This window comes from Gorilla gorilla, chromosome 19 (genome assembly GCF_029281585.2).
Source record: "Gorilla gorilla gorilla isolate KB3781 chromosome 19, NHGRI_mGorGor1-v2.1_pri, whole genome shotgun sequence".
Classification (NCBI taxonomy): Eukaryota; Metazoa; Chordata; class Mammalia; order Primates; family Hominidae; genus Gorilla; species Gorilla gorilla.
This window is the reverse complement of record NC_073243.2, coordinates 77,247,426-77,264,227: the sequence shown is the minus strand read 5'-3', so window position 1 is coordinate 77,264,227 and position 16,802 is coordinate 77,247,426. Positions and strand designations below refer to the sequence as shown.

At 45.8% G+C, this 16,802-nt stretch overlaps 1 protein-coding gene across 4 annotated transcripts in view; it reads right to left on the bottom strand.

Annotated features, from left to right (window-relative positions):
• The window catches only part of PDZD2 (PDZ domain containing 2), a 472,513-nt gene that overhangs the window by 454,765 nt on the left and 946 nt on the right, over positions 1–16,802 (bottom strand). The gene's annotated exons all lie outside the window — the stretch shown is intronic.

Genomic DNA, 16,802 nt, shown 5'->3' with positions numbered 1-16,802 from the left:
ACATTTTCCAGCTTTATGACATTTCCTGTCTCAGTATGACATCACTCCCTCCACCCCCGAGCTGAGGGCTACAAAGAGCCACAAAGATGTTAAGAACTTCATTTCTAAACCCTCCTCCTTCTCCAGTGTATCGGGTTGCCTGATCTCCCAGGCTGTTGAGGTGAAGAATGTTAACTTGATAATAAGACTACAATAGGAAAGCCACTACTTCTAATGGAGAGAGAGGGGCCCTATAAAGCAGCCCCTTTGCTCTGTCTTGGAGCTTCCTCTTAGAGCCCCTAAAAGGCAGGTAAAATTTTATTACTTTGAATCTGATTTAGAAAACAAAGCCAAAAGAGATTGTATCTGAGCTTTCTTGAATACATCATTTTCAAACATGGTACTGAAACCTTGGGATTTTAAATCTTAAAAGCTAAGTATTCAGTTGCTTTAAAAAATCATAAAATGAGAATGCTACAGATCAGCGATAAACCAGAGGGAACAATGCCGAGGTGTTTACGCTGAGTGACATCCCTTCCCCTTGGCAATGGTGCTTAGACGCTGCCAATACATTAAACAAGAATAGTCGAACCAATCCATCAACATCCCTTTACTGACTGCTGCTGGGGACACAGAGAGGTGAAAGAGATGGCTGAGTGCCCTTGGAGAGGTTCCAGTTGAGTCTGGGAGGGAAGGGAAAAAAGAAGACACCTCCATCAAAAGGTTCACCAACAAAGCAACATGTGCTAGGTAGCAAGTAAAAATGCCAGGTGTTCCGGGGGAGGCTGCCAGCCAGGGAAGGCGGGGAAGGCTTTTCAAAGGGAATGAGACTTTCCCTGGGCATTCAGAGATGGACAGAATTTAGGCAGTGGGCAGGTGGGCAGGTGAACATTCTGGGTGGGAGTATGGAATACATGCGCATAGCCCATTTGAGCAAATGAAGTTTATAATTAGCCAGATTCAAACCCCCTCCCTCTCTTTGAACGTAGAGACAAAAGTCGGATGCTCAACTGGGAAATTAACAAAGCACACACTCGACTCTGCAGCATGGGGTCTATGCCTCCGCATCGAAGTTCAGCCTAGGTTTCATAAATGGAAGAATGTCCACTCCAACTACTCTAATGAGATGATCCAATTTAAACCCTAATATGCTATCACACACAACACAAACTGCCTTTCTACCATCCACTGCAATTTAAGTTTTGAGACTAATGGATTTTCTAAGAATGCAACAACATATGCCACAGGGGCAAAGTCCTTAAAAGGAGAAAAACAACAGAGTTCAGATCTGGAAAGCAGTGGTTTGCAATGCTGGCTTCACTTTAGAATCACCTGGGGAGTCTTCAAAAAATACCAGTGCTTGGGCTATACCTCATACCAATTAAATCACCCTCCCTGGGGCATCAGTATTTAAATGAAAAATACCAATGATTCTGATTCACTTTCTCGACAAGTATTTTCTGAGTGCCTGCTATAAGCCAAGTATTGTTCTAAGGTTGATGATACATCAATGAACCAAATAGACACCACCTTCTAAAAAAAAAAATACCCTCATAGATTTTACATGGTAATGGCGAGAAGCAGGCAGAAAAGCAAATTAGGTCAGTAAAATATATGATATATTAAAAAACTAGGCCAGGCGCAGTGGTTCGTGCCTGTAATCCCCGCGCTTTGGGAGGCCAGGAGGGCAGATCATGAGGTCAGGAGTTCGAGACCAGCCTGACCAACATGGTGAAACCCTGTCTCTACTAAAAATACAGAAAATTAGCTGGGCGTGGTGGTGTGCATCTGTAATCTCAGCTACTCAGGAGGCTGAGGCAGGAGAATCGCTTGAACCCGGGAGGCAGAGGTTGCAGTGAGCTGAGATTGCGCCACTGCACTCCAGCCTGGGTGACAGAGTGAGACTCCGTCTCAAAACAAAAACAAAAACAAAACAAAAAACAAAACAAAACAAAAAACTGATAATGTGCAATGGAGAAAATAAAGCTGAGAAGAGGGATATGAAGCCATGGGCTAGTGTAGGGTAGCATGGAAGACTCCGCTGACGGTGACATTTGAATCACACCTGAAGGAAGTGAGGGAGAGTCTGCTACATGAAGGAAGAGCATTCCAGGCAGAGGGAATAGCAGGTGCAATGGCCCTGGGGCAGATGCAAGAGATGAAATCAGAACAGGAAGGGCAAGGGGAGGGGAGAACCCACCAAGGGGCTGGTGGGCTATGTAATGAGTTTTACTTTTCCTCTGAGTGAGATGGGAAGCTCCTGGGAAGGTTTGGGCAGAGAACTGATAGGAAATGATTTCCATGTTACTAGAATCTTTCTGCCTGCTCTGTTGAGAATAGACTATGAGGAGGAAAGGGAACAACAGCAACTGGGAGATTCCTAAAATAGCCCAATTGAGAGATGAGTGTAGCTTCCATGAGGGGAGAAGTGAGGAGCAATGCTTGTATTCTGAAGAATGATTTTTAAAGAGCGAACAAGAGATGAAGCATCTGGAATGGGCAGGGTGGGAATCAGAATTCAGCTTCAGATGTTAAAGTTTGAGATGACCCTTCAGCAGGAGGGTCAAGTAGATAATTATACATGCAAGGAGTACAGGATGGAGATAGATCGGTGGGAGTTCTCGGCTTACGGATAACATTTAAAGCCATCAGGATGACAGACATCGCAGACAGGAATCACACAGAGAAAAGACAGGAAGTGCAACCATTGAGTCCTGGGCCCTCCAGCATTATTAAGAGGTCAGGAGGAAGAGGAGGCAGCCTAGAAACCTAGGAAGGAATGCTCCTGCGGCACCAGGAGAAACACCTGAAGAGTGTGGTATCCAGAGAGCCAAGGTAAGGAGTGTTTCAACGATAAGGGAGGGATGACCTATGTGTGTTTCAAATGCTTTGAGGGATCAAGTAAAAGGCTCAGAATTGATCCTTGGCATGGATGTCATTCACAACAACGATAGGAGCAGTTTCTAATGTGCATTGGCGTGGAGAACCACTTCTCTATGGGGTCATGTTCTGGACTCAGCTTAAAACATATATTGGGGCCGGGCGCGGTTGCTCACGCCTGTAATCCCAGCACTTTGGGAGGCCACGTGGGCGTATCACAAGGTCAGGAGATCGAGACCATACTGGCTAACACGGTGAAACCCCGTCTCTACTAAAAATATAAAAAATTAGCTGAGCGTGGTGGCGGGCGCCTGTAATCCCAGCTACTTGGGAGCCTGAGGCAGGAGAATCGCTTGAACCTGGGAGGTGGAGGTTGCAGTGAGCTGAGATCGCGCCTCTGCACTCCAGCCTGAGTGACAGAGTGAGACTTTGTCTCAAACAAACAAACTAAAAACATATACTGAATGTCTGTCTTCCCTACTAGAGTCTAAGGGGGTACCACATAGTAGGTGTCAAATAAAGATCTGATTTACTGAATGAATGAATTGGGCTGCATGTGTGATAGTTTATGAAATCATCTAAAATGATCAGTGTGTAAAGTGAAATCTTTCCATTTGAAAAGAAAACTGGTGATGTTAGGATAATTCTTAAGATGCTTTTATCAGAAGATTCATCTTCCCATACATCCTAAGTCATAACTAGCGCTGCCTCAGAGGTCCTCCCTCTCACATTAGATTATATGTTTTTGAAGGACAGGACTATTTCAGACTATGGGGATCTTCATGGATTCCTTATAAGTAGGACCGGACGTATAGCCCAGGTTCTTCTCTCCCACCCAGACGTGCCAATCTGATGCTAATCTCACTCATTAAAAAACCTTCATGAAGGGCCTATTATAGTACAGGCACTGCACTAGGTACTTGAGTCACAGCATCAAACAGGATATAGTCTATGCCTGGAAGAACCTTCCAGTCTAGTGTTTCTGCCCCACAGCTGATATCAACTGATAAAAGAACTGCAGCTTCACTTTGGACTCGTTTGCATCCTCAACCAAACTCACAGGTGATGGAGTACAGTGTTACATGGCTCCAGATTCACTCGGTCCTAGATATACATATCTATCAGCAAATATGCCACGGGAGATCCCAGCCAGTTCCAAGTCACCAGCAAAAGTGAGGTTCAGGAGGCTCACCGTGTTTTTTTGTTTGTTTTTTGGTCTTTTTTTTGAGACGAAGTCTCACTCTGTCACCCAGGGTGGCATTCAATGGCACGATCTCGGCTCACTGAAACCTCCGCCTCCCAGGTTCAAGCGATTCTCCCACCTCAGCCTCCCAAGCAGCTGAGACTACAGGCGTGTACCACCATGCCCAGCTACTTTTCTGTATTTTTAGCAGAAGTGGGGTTTCACCATGTCGGCCAGGCTGGTCTCGAACTCCTGACCTCAAGTGATCCGCCTGCCTCGGCCTCCCAAAGTGCTGGGATTACAGGCGTGAGCCACTGCGCCTGGCCACTATGTTCTTGAAGCAGTTTTCACCATTTTTCCTCCCTCTGGTCCGGAAGACAGCCAAACAATTTGATGCAATTGATAATTCAAGGCAAACTGAATTTTATTTTTATTCCCTGTACTGAGAATATGAAGTATATATATCTTTTCTCTACGTGGCATGTGCTAAATAAACATTAGTTGGATGAAAAAAGGAAAAAAGTTGATTTGGGGGCAGTGAGGACAAAGTATAAGCACTCGGAAATAAATGAGTGTCATGTTGAGAAGATAATACTACCTCCTTCAAACGTTTGCTGAGCTTTCATAGTTTCCAGTGGCTTTACGGAAAGCACCCACCTCCTATCTGCAGGATCGCCATTGTTGGCAAACCTTACATGCTATGCCAAGATGAAGATGGGAAGGAGCAGATGAGAAAGAGTTATTTAAAATATCAAGTCCAGGCCCAGGGCGGTGGCTCACACCTGTAATCCTGTCACTTTGGGAAGCCAAGGCGGACAGATCACTTGAGCTCAGGAGTTCAAGACCAGCCTGGGTAACATGGCAAGACATTGTCTCTAAAACAAACAAACAAACAAACAAACAAACAAACAAACACAAACAAAAAAAAACCAGGCCAGACGCAGTGGCTCATACCTATTATCCTAACATCTTGGGAGGCCAAGGCGAGCGGATCACAAGGTCGGGAGTTCGAGACCAGCCTGGCCAACATGGTGAAACCCTGTCTCTACTAAAAAAAAAAAAAAAATACAAAAATTAGCCGGGCATGGTGGTGCACACCTATAATCCCAGCTATTCAGGAGGCTGAGACAGGAAAATTGCTTGAACCCAGGAGGTGGAAGTTCCAGTGAGCCAAGATTGCATCACTACACTCCAGCCTGGGTGACAGAGCAAGACACCATCTCAAAACAAACAAACAAAAACAAACAAACAAAAAAATTAGCCAGGCATGGTGGTGCAAACTATAGTCCCAGCTACTCAGGAGGCTGAGGTAGGAGAATCACTTCAGCCTGGGAGGTTGAGGCTGCAGTGAGCCGAGATCATGCCACTGCACTCCAGCCTGGGCAACAGAGGGAGATCTTATCTCAAATAAATAAATAAATAAATAAATAAAGCAAGTCCAACTATCCTAGTGCACAACTTTCAGCACAGATTTTAACCAATGGAAATCCAGAAGCACATCTTGCTCCAACAAATGAGAACTGTGGTGGGTGGTGACATTCCCCATGAGAACAGCACATACAATTCTTCCCAGGCTCCACTGTGACTACCCACCTGCATGTTAGCAGGAACAATGAGCAGCTCCTTTTTGGTTTATGCTAAAAATAAAGAGTACTACCAATGAGTGACACCTTACATGCACAATCCTCGGGCAAAGTTCTGGTTACCATAGCAAATCCCACTCATGACAGCAGAGGTGAAGTGCATGATATATCAAATGGCCAGAGTTCTACCTTTCTGCAGGAGAGCAGCTATATTTGCCAGATACACTAAACATTAGCCACTATAGACCTTTCTAGGAATAAAAGCCCAACCTACAGTTACGGGTCTTGGACATCCTCACAATTACTATTTGCCCAAAATAGTAGTATTTTGTCCAATGTTTACTTACGGGATGCTGATGTAATTCTCAAGATGGAAGTTATTTTTAAAAGGAGGTCCAACAACAGGGAAAGAGATGAATAGGTGATTTCTCATTCTCCCTAGTCTGCAAACTTTGAGCCCTACACCTGGCAAGAACCTGTCCTTTGTCTTCTTTCATGACTGGCTCAAAGCTAGTGACCAAGAAATGGACCAGTCTTTTAGCAAGACTCAATGGAGAGGTTCTCGCTAATAGCCAATCTGAAAATGGAGTCCATGCTCTCACCCTAGGGCTCTTATCAGCTAGGAAGAAACGCGGAGGCTGAAAAGACCAAACTACATAAAAGTCTTCATGTGTAAGGAACATCAGGAGGAGGAAGACCTCAGAACTTTTTCTGATTACAGAAAAATTCTACCTTTGCATATAAGGACTCAACCTGGTCATCTCTGCCTTCCCTTTAAGGGTTCAAAGAAGAGGGTTTAAACCATCAAGTTGCAAGAAAGATCAGAAAAAGTCTTGAGCCTGAAACTCCTAAAGTGGAGAAAAAGAGAAATGAACTTCTTAGCTTCTCAAGATTAAGTCCCAGGCCAACTTTTCAGAGAAGTAGTACACTGGGAATCTGGGTGAGTATATTTCTTCTCTGTGTGTTAACAATCTGTGTCCTGGGTTTATGAGCGGGAAAATGAATTAGTAAACTCAGGGCTCTGTAGAGACTTTAGGGATCCCAGGCAGTTCCTGCTTCTCAGAGATTCTGTATGGAATCGTGGGTTGGGAATAGGAGCTTAGTAGACAGAGAGATCTGGATTCAAATTCTTGCTCCAACTCTTAATGGATATGTAACCTCAGTCAAGTCACTTAGCCTTTCCAAGCCTCTGTTTCCTCATCTGAAAAATAAGGATAATTGGGAACAGTGCCTGAAATGCTTTAAGTGCTTGACTTGTTCAACAGACATTTATTGAGTGTCTATTGGATAATTCATTTTCCTGCTCATAAACCCAGGACACAGATTGTTAACACAGGGAAGAAATATACTCACTCAGATTATTAACAGAGGGAAGAAATATACTCACTCAGATTCCCAATGTACTATTTCTCTAGCTGGCCTGGGACTTAATCTTGAGACACTAAGAATATCATTTCTTTTTCTCTACTTTGAGGCTCAAGATTTTTTCCGATTTGCCCTGAGACTTAATTTTTTTTTTGAGACGGAGTCTCACTCTGTCGCCCAGGCTGGAGTGCAGTGGTGTGATCTCGGCTTACTGCAACCTCCGCCTCCCCGGTTCAAGCGATTCTCCTGCCTCAGCCTCCTGAGTAGCTGGGACTATAGGCGCGCGCCACCATGCCTGGCTAATTTTTATATTTTTAGTAGAGACGCGGTTTCACCATATTGACCAGGCTGGTCTGGTCTTGGACTCCTGACCTCGTGATCTGCCTGCCTTGGCCTCCCAGAGTGCTGGGATTACAGGCATGCGCTGTCGCGCCCAGCCGAGACTTGATATTTTAAACCCTCTTCCTTGAACCCTTAAAGGAAAGGCAGAAATAGGAACTATTTTCAGCATGTGAGATACACAAACTAGTTCTTTGCTTTAATGGAGCGTATGATCCAACAGCTAAGACAGATAATAAATGAATAAATCAAAGATTTTATTTCAAACAGGAGTCATGTGATAGAGTACCTGGGGGTGGTCCTGTTTCCTGTTAGATCATATGTTCTTGTGAAGATCTGGGGGAAGATGTTTCCAAGCAGAAGAAGAGCCCTGATATGGGACAGAACTTGGTGTGTTCCAAAACTGAAAGAAGTACAGCATGTCAGGCATAGAGTGAGGGCAATGAGTGCTAAGAGAAGGAGTCATAGGAGAGGTGGACTGGGGCAAGGAGCCTGAATCACACTGAAATGGCAACGAGAAATGTCCAGTTTTAAGCCAGGGAGTGATACGACTTGTGTTTTTAAAAGACCCCTCTGGCCGGGCACAGTGGCTCATGTCTGTAATCCCAGAACTCTGGGAGGCCAAAGCGGGTGGACCACTTGGGCCCAGGAGTTTGAGACCAGCCTGCACGACACAGTGAGACCCCATCTCTTAAAAAAACAAAGAAAAAAACCCCTCTGGGTTAGCAGGGCAGGAGGGATGAATAGGAGTCAGAGCACAGAAGATTTTTAGGCCAGTGAAACTACTCATATAATATAATGGTGGATACATGACATTACACATTATCCAAACCCATGACATTATACATTTATCCAAACCCATAGAATGTAAGAATGAACCCTAAGGTAAACTATGGACTCGAGGGATAACGATGTTCCAACACAGGTTCATCGACTGTAACAAATGAACTATGCGGTGAAGGATGTTGATGAGAGTGGAGGCTCTGCATGTGTAGGGGCAAGAGGTACACAGGAAATCTCTGTAATTTCTTCTCAATTTGGCTGTGAACCTAAAATTGCTATATTAAAAAAAAAAAGTCTTAAAAAATAAAAGACCCCTCTGGCTGCTCGGAGGAAAAGGACTGGGGTCAAGAGTGTCCTCAGGTGGCCCGGTTAGAAGATGACTGCAGCATGGGTCCAGGGGTGAGATGGCAGTGATTTTAACAAGGGCGGCTGCTGTGGAGGCGGGAGAACAAGGTGGAGGCTGGAGGTGGGGCCAACAGGACTTATTCCTGGATTTGGATACAGAGTGTCGGGAAAAGAGAATGAAGAGTGGTTTCTAGTTTTGGGAATGAGCCTTTGGGTGGATGGTGGTGCCATTTACTGAGATGGGAGGAGGAGAAGGAAAGAACTAGCTTGAAAGAGACATATCAAGGATTGCATTTTGTTGTGTTAGGTTAGAGATCCCTATAACGCCCCCACTGGAATGGTAAGGGGGCAGTGGGGCACATGAGTCTGGAACACAGCAGAGAAATCAAGGCTACGGACATAAATTTGGAAGGCAGAAGCGCATAAATGGTAGCCAATGCCTTGAGATAGTTGAGCTCTCCCTAGAATAGCCAAAAAAGAGGATCCAAGGACGAGTCCCGGGTCAAGAGCATAAAACAATGAATATCAGTTGTTGTTACTATTTTCAATACATTGAGAAGGAGAATGTTGGCCAACTACTGTTATCAGTATCTTTTTATCCATCTATTTCCCCACCCGTGCTGCCCTCCATTCATACTGTGAACAATCACGGAGCACATTTACTAAAAGGCAAGAGAGAGTAGTGGTCCATATGCAAGCTCTACAGCCAGGCTGCTGTGTGTAAATTCCAATTCTACCAGCTCCTGGCTGTGTAACCTCAGAGAATTCCGTAACCACAATGTATCACCATTTTTCCATCACAAAAGGGGTTGTACTGTGTTGAAGAGTAGCTCCCCAAAAGATATACCCACATCCCAAAACCTGCAAATGTGTCCTTATTTGGCAAAAGTGTCTCTGCGGATGTAATTAAATTAAAAATCTCAAGTTGGAATCATCCTGAATTATTTGGGTAGCCCTAACTCCAATGACAAATGTCCTTATAAATGAGACACACAAAGTAGAGACATGCAGACAAGAGAGAAGACACAGACACACAGACAAAGCAACGTGAAGACAAAGGCATAGACTGGGCTGAAGCAGTGCAAGGAATGTCCACAGCTCCCAGAAGCTGCAAGAGGCAGGGAAGGATTCTCCCCTAGAGCTTCCAGAAGGAGCACGGCCCTGTCAACACCTTGATTTCAGACTTTGGACCTGTGAAGAGGACACTGTGAGAGGATAAATTTCAGTTGTTTTAAGACAACAAGTTTGTGCTAATTTCTGACGGCAGCCCCAGGAAATGAACATGGGGTAATAACAGTATGTACCTCATCAGATTATGAGAACTGAATGAGCTGTATGTGGCAAGTGTCTAGAACAGTGCCTGCCAAATAGTGGACATTCCAATAATTTTAATTTTTACCCATGTACTAGGCATTGTACTGGATCCTGAAGAGTACAGGGGAAGAGGCAGTCTTCAGAGATCCTCAAGATAAAGACGGAGCCTGGGAAGCTGAGCAGGTGAGGGATCAGAAGGTGGGAAGTGTGCTCAGGGGCCGTGTGCATCTCCCAGGTGCCAAAAATAGTGGACTGCAGCTCCACAGCTGCCACCAATAAAGAAATCAATAAGCCTGACATCTGCTTAGGTTTTTAAAGACGAGCAGTAAGTCCAGAGAGGAGTTAATGCAATTCTTTCCAGTACCTTCCTCTCCTTGTGCCATCTCACTGCCTGCTCTCTCTTGGGAATCCACGCTGATGGGGACACTCGGAGCACATTTTCTGGAGACAGCTGTCCCTTCTTTCAGCCTAATGATACTGGGAATTAAGGTGGCCAGGGCGGGGTAGGAGTGGAGAGCGGGCAGTGGCAAACTGTGGAGGAAAGCTATGCCAATTTTGTATGCTGAGTGGTTTTGTAATAATATTTGCATGGCTGCTTTAGCCTTGGAAGTGAATTCTCTTCATCGGGAGACCCATATAGCACAATCTAGTTTTACCCAAATCTCCATAAAACACACTGTGCCAGAAAGAGGGTGTTGGGCGGGTGGTGGGGGGTGTTCAACTGAAAACACAGCTGAAATCAGACATTTTATAAGTGTCCATTGGCCAACACACAAAAATGTGGAGTTTATTGACATCTTGCTTTATTAAACAGAAAAAGAAAAAGAAACCTTCGTGCTCTTGGAGAGAGTGTATGATTCCATTTGATCACCTGCATGCAAACATAAGCAGTGTCAGGAGCTACTTAGTGTTCATGACATGGAAGGGTCAGGTTCCTGAAGACATTTGTGGTGGCTCAGTCCCTGGAATTCCTCAGGGGTAAGGGGCATTACTAGGTGTTCAAACTTGTACCCACCAACCCAAGATATTATGGCTACCCCAAAATACACTTGCCTCTCCAGTCTCCAGAAACAGAGTCTTCCGGAATACTGGAATTACAGTAACATCCCAGGACGTGTAAACAGGACAAGCCAGGTTCACCTTAGACAGGCATCGGAAACATGCTGGCCTTTGGTGAAAGGGACAAAAGAGTTGGTGTTTATTTTGTTCCCCCTAGGTATCCTGAGATCTCCCTAGGAGTGACAGTAGTGAGAAGGCCCCCCACAGTGCAAAGCTCCCTGACACCCTCTCTCCTCCCACCAGCTGCCTGGGGACGCCCGGAGGCCTCCCATGTAAGGCAGCCCAGTTCCCCACCCCCTTCCCCCTACTGAGTACACTGAGATCCAAACTTACCATCTCTCCCACCCTCCTCCCAGTACAACTCCCACTGCCTGAGCTGGCAGGTCCCAGCCAGGGAATTGACTTTGGGGTAGCCACAGCACAAAGCGTGCCCCTGCTCATGGTAGGAATACTAATTCTACACTATATGAGTGCTGTCTTTATTTTTAGCCAAGCAGGATGATGGCTGTCCTGAGGCCAGGACAACAGGGTCTGTTGTGTTAACTTGGATGATAAAGTCTAGGGCTTGCAAAGCCAAGTACTAGAGGTGTCCAAGTGTTGATAAAAATGAGACCAGCCGGGCACAGCGGCTCACGCCTGTAATCTCAGCACTTCGGGAGGCCAAGGCAGGCGGATCACAAGATCAAGAGATCAAGACCATCCTGGCCAACATGGTGAAACCACGTCTCTACTAAAAATACAAAAATTAGCTGGGTGTGGTGGCATGCACCTGTAGTCCCAGCTACTCAGGAGGCTGAGGGAGGAGAATCACTTGACCCTGGGAGGCGGAGGTTGCAGTGAGCCAAGATCGCGCCACTGCACTCCAGGCAGGGCGACAGAGCAAGACTCCGTCTCAAAAAAAAAAAAAAGAGAGACCAAGAGTAACCCCTCTGAAATCCATTTCGACTCCTGCTAAAACACCTCAAAGAACCAGTCTGGGGCATCACTGTGTTAAGGGCCAAATATGCCATGGATGCCCCTTCCTCAGGAAGCTGTTAAAACCATAGATCCTTAACTGGAATGAGCTAAGTTTATTCCTCCCTGAAGGCAAGAGATTGGATAATGCCCTTTCAAGGACTTGCAGATCCTTAAGAATTTGTGATTTTTTAAAATCCTCCTGTGGATATCTAGGCATTTCAGGCTGCTTCTTAGACTTAAAAGACAACAAAACTTCCCCCATCTCCTTGCTATTATTTCATTCAGAGCTCGCAACAATTGTGTGTGCAAAATTAATCCTCTGTGCTGTGAAGTCGGTTCCCCCAACACTGCTTCTCCAAAACCTCTTCAGGCCTCCTAGAGGGCTTGATGAGCCCCAGAAACACTGTATATAAAAACATATAATCCAAGAATAACTTTGCCAGCCAGGTGTTCAATGCTATCTGGTTTCATTCAATGGCTTCATAAAGAGAGTTCAGAATCTTAAGTTTCTGATTTTCTGGAAGTTCATAGACCACTCATTATTCACTCAGAACGCATTCTGGTAGGGAATGCATGCATGGAGCAGCCAGAACTTTCAGAATGGAGACTGTTTGCTGGCCCCATCAAGAGTGTGGGGTGAATACACTACTGGCATTGGAGAGAGGCCACGGCCAGGGGTAGGCCTCTTCCCGGAGCTGGAGAGGCTTAAAAGACAAATGTGTCTTCTCCACATGCTTAGTGTCTTAACAAACCATCTCTCGGCTCAGCCGCCTTATCGGACCACAAAAGGCCTCTTCAACTATTAAGTTTTCAAATTGTAAATGCTCCCAGTGTCTTCTTGAACACATTTGTAAATAGAACACAGAACTCTTTAGCTCTCAGACAATCAGACTGAATCAGATGACCTACCTGGCTTCAAACACTCCCCGCTAGAACCCATGGGAAATGTATTCTTTTCCAATTCCATCTTTTCTCTGTTTCTAAAGTATGGATAATAGGAGATCAAGATTGTCAAATTTCTAGATACCATAAAAAGATCTATCCTTTTATATGCAACCGATGCATAGGTCCAAATCTAGACATAGACCATCCGGTTGGAAAATAAGGAATAATTTCAGAAAATTTTCCAGATAATTCTATACTTCAATTTCCTTAAAAAACATTCTTCAATGCCTATAATCCCAGCACTTTGGCAGGCTGAGGTGGGTGGATCGCTTGAGCCCAGAGTTTGATACCAGCCTGGGCAACATGGTAAAACCCCATCTCTACAAAAAAATTTTAAAAAATAATAAATTAGCCAGGTGCGGTGGTGTCTGTAGTCCCAGCTTCCCAGCTACTTGGGAGGCTGAGGTGGAAGGATCACTGGAGCCGGGGAGGTCAAGGCTGCTGTGAGCCGTGGTCATGCCACTGCAGCCTGGGTGACAGAGTGAGACCCTGTCTCAAAAAAAAAAAAAAAAAATTATTCACATTTTCCCCAATTTCATTTAATTTGGCACATATCTACTTAGTGTTTAGTAAGTCAAATGCTCCTTTTCTTTCCCTCTTCGCTAATAAGTGAGACTATTTTTTCATCTTTTCAACTATAATCAAAGACCCATTAATAAAACCAAGGGGGATTGCAGATTTTTAATTCTTCCTCAGCCACCTGCATCTTGGCCAACACCATGGCTATTGAAAGACAAGAGTTCCCCAGATCAAGCAACTGTGTTTTGTGACTCTAGTTCTGGTTGTCTAATGGGGCAAGTTCTCTGTTTTTCTGGGCCTTAGCTTCCTCAAATGCAGGCGTTACCAAGTGTGAGTGCATGATGCCCTTCCAAACCATGGAGGACAGAGGAGCCTGTCCAGCCTCTTCCTGCCTTGCACCTGGTAACTGGATCTTTGCAAAAGAGAGGGACATTAAATTTAGATGCAGCACTGCAACAAGCCAATGGATTAAAAGGCAGAAATCTTGAAGGATTTGTCAAGGTGCAAACAGGGAGACCCAACTGCTCAGAGTAGTCCAAAACTTTTCATCCACAGCTGAAAGAAAGCTTCAGGCAAGTCTGCTAAAAACTCCTGCCTTCTGCATTCCACTGGGCTCTCACTGACTTTGGTGAGAGGTTTATGCATTTCTGGACACACTATTCAAAAGGACCCCTTATACAGCAGATGCGGTCATGGAGGGCCTTCCAAACACACCTTAATACCTCTTTCGATTCCTCCTAAGAACAACCCTGTGAAGTAGCGACTGCATCAATTTTATACATGAGCAAATGGAGGCTTCAAAGTTGCTAATCATCTGGCCCAGCAGGAAGTTCTCTGCACTGCTAGGATTCCAGCCAAAGCCTCTGACCCCAACTCAGGAGTCCTTCCTTTCCCTCCTGGCTGCCTCTACTGGTGCCAGGTGCCGGGTTTGCTTCCCCTGGCAGGCAGCAGTACTGCAGCCCTTTCCTCCAGCCCCCAGCTTCACGAAGTGACCCCAGGGCTCAGCAAATGCCTCCCCTGTTTTCCTCATTCTTTCCAGGGCCTCACCAACCTCTGCTTCCCTCTGGCCTTCCAGGGAAGGCAGATGCCAGGATTGTTCTTTCCCTGCACTTGCTCACCTCTTCCAGCCCAAACACCCCTGATCTAGCTTCTCTACTCTCTCCCAGATCTCTTTTGTTTACCAAACATGCCTGGGAGGGAGAATGGAGGGACTCTCATGAACAAACCCTCCTTTAATGCTACAACCTCCTCAAAATACTCTGTGGATTATTTTCAAACAGCATACTTCTGGATCCAGTGTCTATACCTGCAGTTTCACTGTCTTGGCAATCATTGTCTCCTTCTTCCCTTGCAGCCTGGCTTCATGAACACCCCTTGCAGACACTGTTCTATCAGTGGCCTTTTCCCATCATCCTTCTGGGGATGAGCGCCTCTGAGACATCCCTGCCTCTCCACTTGTCTGCTAACCTCTCTCATGGGCTTGCCTGCATAGCTCTTCCTGTCCTTGAAACTCAACTCTGACCTCAGCATCCTCCCTGGTGCTGCGGGGATGTGTCTGAGGGCAGAAGAAAGAGGCTGAAAACTTGAGTCTCTAAGTCTGTCTTCTTAAAGAGATTCAGCCTCTCTTTGGATTTGCTCCTGACCTTTTGTGGGTTCATCTTTGGAATTTGTCCCCTTGTGGATGGTGCAGTAGGAGAGACCTGGAGCCACCTTCCAACAGAGATGCCCCCACCACCATGGTCTGAGTCACTTAGGCCCACATGATCAAAGGCAAGGGAGTATCCACAGCTCTGTGTTATCTTGTTCAGCTCACCAGGCCTGGAGCCTCTGGGAGAGGGTTTCCACAACACCCTACAGTATGATCAGCCGGGGGTAGTGGGGTCTGGGGTGTTCCCTCTGCCTCTTTTCCTGTCTAACCTGAGGAAGTTGATTAGCAACTGTTCCAGGCCTTATCTGGGTATGAAAAAAATAAGGCCCTAAAGAAACACACCCAGGGCAGCATGGTGAGTGTGCTAAAGGGTTGTGTAGGAGCAGAACGAGGGGCCAGGTTGGGCGCAGTGACTCATGCCTGTAATTCCAGCACGTTGGGAGACCAAGACACCAGGATCACTTGAGCCCAGGAGTTCGAGACCAGCATAAGCAACATGGTGAAACCCATCTCCACAAAAAACACAAAAATTATCTGGGTGTGGTAACACACACCTGTGATCCCAGTTACTCGGGAGGCTGAGGTGGGAGGATTGCTTGAGTCTGGGCAACAATGAGACCCAGTCTCAAAAAAAAAAAAAAAAAAAAAATCCCACACATCTCCCTACTATCTGGAGAACTAAGTTCCTCTGAGTCCTTAGTTCCTCTGAGTCCTTAGCACTGAGTCCTAACTGAGGATCAACCTCTCGACTTCTACCTAAGAGCTCCTCCACAAAGCCTTTCAGATCCTCTCTGGCAAAAGTGACTTCTTTTTCCTCCATACTCCCAAAATGTTTTATTTGGACCACTCTTCAGGTACTTTACTCACTTAATTATCTCTTCACTCCTTCATCCAATAAACACATGGCGTCTACTACATGCAGCATGTGCACTGGTCTGCACCATAGTGCTTAGCAGGCTTCTCTCCCTTCTCCTGCTGGACAGAAACTGACAAACTGACAGCACAGACGGAGCATCTTTCATCTAAGCATATCCTGGAACCTCGAAGCCTCCTCAGCCTCCAGCACAGCAAACCACAGGTATTCCAAAAATAAAATGATTGAAATGAACAGAGAAATTATCATAAGTTTCCTTAAATAGTAAACTGCCATAAAGTGCATGCAAAATCAATTTCAGCAATAGATTTAAAGTATAATTCAATATTTTTCCAGGAGCATATTAACTATGTCAAGGTAGGTGCATTTATATACTTTACATGGTTCTGATTTTTCCTCTCCTAGCACCTGCCACCCCCGTACTCCTACACCTAACCCCCGCAACACACACACTCACTCACACAACTAGGTGGTTATTATAGGAGCAGCAGCTCTGGGCCCATCCTAATGGAAGAAGGAATTCATGAAGCCAGAACCACCACCTACAGCCAGGGGTGTGTTATGAGACATTCTCTTCTGCCCCCACAAGCAGCACTCCCACTTCACACCTGCCAACCTGTACCTATCTGGCCACCACCCAGAAGTCACAACCCACAAAAGCTGGCCCAGTAGAGATGCCAGGCCCCTAAAGCCCTCCAGTGTTGAGACCCCACTGGAGAACAGGCCCTGAAGGTCCAGGGGGTCTCTCTGCAAGGACAGATCAGGACATCACTTACTGCAGCCACTCAGCAACCACTTCCAGTAGTTTCATTGCGATTTGTCAAGGCAAACATATCCACCTACCCTACCTTTGGTGGAGGCAAGAGGTTAGGCCAGCTGCAGGGGACAGACTCAGACTCAGCTCTATCCCCCAACACTGCCCAACTGCCCTCCCAGGGCAGGTCTGGAGCTCTGGAATGCCCTCGTGCCTGCCATTAAAGTCTCTGCGACCAGCCCATGCCAGACCTTGTCCTCTTCCCACTCCAGTGT